This window comes from Olea europaea, chromosome 17 (assembly GCF_002742605.1).
Source record: "Olea europaea var. sylvestris chromosome 17, O_europaea_v1, whole genome shotgun sequence".
NCBI lineage: Eukaryota > Viridiplantae > Streptophyta > Magnoliopsida > Lamiales > Oleaceae > Olea > Olea europaea.
In genome coordinates this window covers 2635797-2639258 of record NC_036253.1, presented here as the reverse complement: position 1 = coordinate 2639258, position 3462 = coordinate 2635797, and the positions used below count along the sequence as shown (strand labels likewise).

The 3462-nt window shown below is 39.5% G+C and overlaps 1 long non-coding RNA gene across 1 annotated transcript; it reads right to left on the bottom strand.

Annotated features, from left to right (window-relative positions):
* Positions 1-492: 492 nt before the first annotated feature.
* LOC111365763 lies at positions 493-1654 on the bottom strand. Its single transcript, XR_002697478.1, has 4 exons — positions 1388-1654; positions 1209-1307; positions 1068-1125; positions 493-973 (listed from the first exon to the last, which is right to left on the bottom strand). It is a non-coding gene; the product is annotated as an uncharacterized LOC111365763 (long non-coding RNA).
* Between the last annotated feature and the right edge of the window lie 1808 nt (positions 1655-3462).

Sequence of the window (3462 nt, the reverse complement as noted above, 5' to 3'; positions counted from 1 at the left end):
GTAATGTCTCTGTTTTTCTCTTATTATTTGAGCCTTCTTTCTTTTCCAGAAAATGACATCATCTGTTTTCTTTTAAAATGTTCTTTAGTAAAATAACAAATATTCCAATAATTAACACGTTGAGTGAAGTTGTCTCTGTAAATTGCAATTCACTCTTAATTTATTATAATTGATTCCTTATTTACTTCAATTTAGAGTTAAGAGGAAAATGAATAAAATAATCTGTACATTTTGGATATAGCACGTCCCTTTCTTTTTTGAGTAATATGAAATTAACACTTTGATACCTGAAATTTCGTAACATCAGTTGGATGGGGGCGTTGATAATGGTTAGGGTGTTGAAGATCCCCAGAAAATTAGTGTACTAAATTCCTCGCAAACAAAAAATCATGACTTCGAATGGTTAGAATTTTGTCTTTAGCTATTTATGATAACAATTACTACAATAAAAGTGAACTTGCTGTGCAGATTAATAAAAAAAATCAAAGTGGATTGACAAATGGTTTTAATAAGAGCGTAGATTTTTAAGAAAAATTAGAAAATGATTTTCATTCTCTAATTTTACCTTTACACTTTAATAGATGAATTCCAAGTGGCGGAGAAGCTACATCAACGTGCCAAATCTTTCAGCCAATGTAAACTCTTATAGAATATTAGTCTATTATCTTTGAAGTAACTTTTATCTGTTGAGCAACTATCCATCTAATCTACATCGTCGACTAACCGACGTAGACTTTCATCCCTACTCGATAGTTGGGTCAAATGATAGCTTTTAACTTTTCAAAAGCCTTACCAAACGATTCCTAAGAATAACATACATACTTGTTCATATTCTTCTTGTGTGACTTCAAGGCCTTGGCATATTCTTCTTTAAGTTCTGCAGCTCTATCCTGATAGAACTTTTTCTCCCGGTTATCATTGAAGTTAGAATCAGATCAAACATTTTACAGCACTTAGATTTTCCTTGAGAAAACTGCAGTGGAGTGAGTATAGGGAAAAGAAACAAACATGTCATAATAGAAACCTAGAAATGAAACGCATAGTTGAAAAGCGTTCAAGAATTTTACCTCTTTTACACCCTTGCAGTCAGGATTAGCCTCCTTGTACTCTTTCCTAAAGTCCTCCCTAGTAATAATTAACATGAAAATACATTAAACAAATTGCTCAGGCTTATGCAATATAAAGCATAAAAGGAAGAGAAATTGTACATGAAAAGGGAGAAGGAAGTCGGAGGGCGTTTCGGTGTATTCAGATCTTTGGCTTTCTTTTATTTCTTCGCTTTTGCTTCTGTTGATTTTGCCTTCTTTCTGCTCATTAATAGAATAATGAAAAGATTAAAATAATAATAATAACACACAAAACCAAATCAAAAGTTCCGTGAGATTACTTTACTGCCGGGTTTTTCTTGACCTCGTAAGGAATTTCCACAACTTCAGCCCTGTATAGATTTGAACTAATCCATTCAAAATCATGAAAATCCAACCTGATGACTCAGGTTTGTCTACCCCGAACTCGACTTCATTTCGCCCACAAATCTCGACCTCGACCTATGACCCCCGAGTTGATTTTGGCGTTTCACGCTGGTATAAGGTCGGGGTTATTATCTAATTCGACCTTACCCATCGACTCAATCTCCAAAAAGTAGACCCCATCTAAATCTACTCTTTCCCTAATTAGAACTCTAACAATACACTTCTAATTAAACTCCAACAGTTAGCCCTAAGGGGAAAATAACTCTTTCACGAATAGAATCCTTCTACAGCTCCTCCCACCAACACCTATAAATACTTGGCCAAGGCTCAACATCAAGGTACACTATTCATTACTGCAAATTCAAAACCTTCTCTCATCAATCTCCCTGTCTGACTTAAGCATCGAAGGGGCGATGAGAACACACCTCGTTGCCTTTTGTTTCAGGTATTGGAAAACTGTTCGTGCTCATTTGTCCAAGTTCGGAGTTCAAACTACAAATTCGTGGTCTATCAGGTACAACTTTTTGGTAGCATCATTGATGCCGTCTATAGGAAACGCTACCAAAAGCCATGGTGAATACACGATCAGGTCTTCCACCAGCAAGCTCATCCGCTCCAAATCCTCCCCCTAAAGATCATCCTGTCCCTTAAAAGGAATCATCAGAGATGGCAACACCAGCACTGGCTGTCGGTATCGCCGGAGCTTTCGAAGAGCTCCGCCAACAAGTTACCACATTGACTCAGTTATTAAGCCAAAGGAATTCACACCCATCGCATACACTGACACCGGATGGTAATCTTATGGCAGCTGCTCAAGTTTGAGCTCCACAAAACATTCCTGATAATGGTGTTGGAACCTCGGGTGTACCTCCTATGACCGCGGCCTCAAGGGCAGTAACGATAGAGTCAGGAGAACTTGCCAGAATCATCCAAGAAGGTATTGCCGCGAGACTAGTACAGAAATCGCAGGGGGCAACAGGCTTTACCCCTAGCACTCCCTTTACTCCTGAAGTATTGTCCTACCCCCTTCCGGATAGGTTCAAGTATCCCAGCATAAAAGAATGTGATGGGACCACCAACCCTATCATATATACCGATATCATGAACTTACAGGTCGCACTTGACGCTGTAATGTACAAAGCCTTCCCTCAAACTCTTACAAGTGTAGCTAGAGATTGGTTCTCCACATTAGAGCCGAACTCTATCGCTTCGTTCGCAAACCTGGCTGATAAATTCTCCTCTTTCTTCGCAAGTAGCAAGCGAATCAGGAAAACAGCGACATCACTTATGCAGATGCGCCAGGGGCCTAATGAAACATTACGCAATTTCATAACCAGATTTAATAAAGAAAGACTTCAGATTCCAGATTTACATATTATAGCTGCGGTCTCAGCTTTGACGTACGCCATAAGATGTGAAGCATTTAAGATGTCTTTGTCAAAACCTTCCCCCAAATTCAATAACTAACCTCTTCACTCGAGCTGAGAAATACATCAATATGGAAGAAACTTTAGCCCCAAGAAAGGATGCTTCACCTTTACTTAGGCCGGATAATAAGAGACCGCGTGAACCCAATCAACGAGACGACATTCCTCGGGTCAAGCCAAGACAAAACCCTCGACCAGAAACCTTTACTCCCTTGAATACATCAAGGTCCAACATCTTGCTGGAGATCAAGGACCTCAAAGAGCTTAAATGGCCTTCCAGAATGTGGTCATTACCTAAAAACAGAGATAGAACCAAGTACTATGACTTTCATTGGGACCATGGACATACCACTGAGGGTTGTTTAGCTCTGAAGCAACAAATTGAGGCTCTCATTAGGAGGGGTTTTTTAGGCTCTTACACTAGCCATGAAAAACGCCCGAGGAACAATCAGAATAATGTACAGGAAGGGCGTGGTAGTGAACCGCCAACTGCAGGCATGATTAACGTTATTGTCGGAGGAACAGCTTCAAGAGGAGACACTAACAGTGGACGTAAGTAGTAT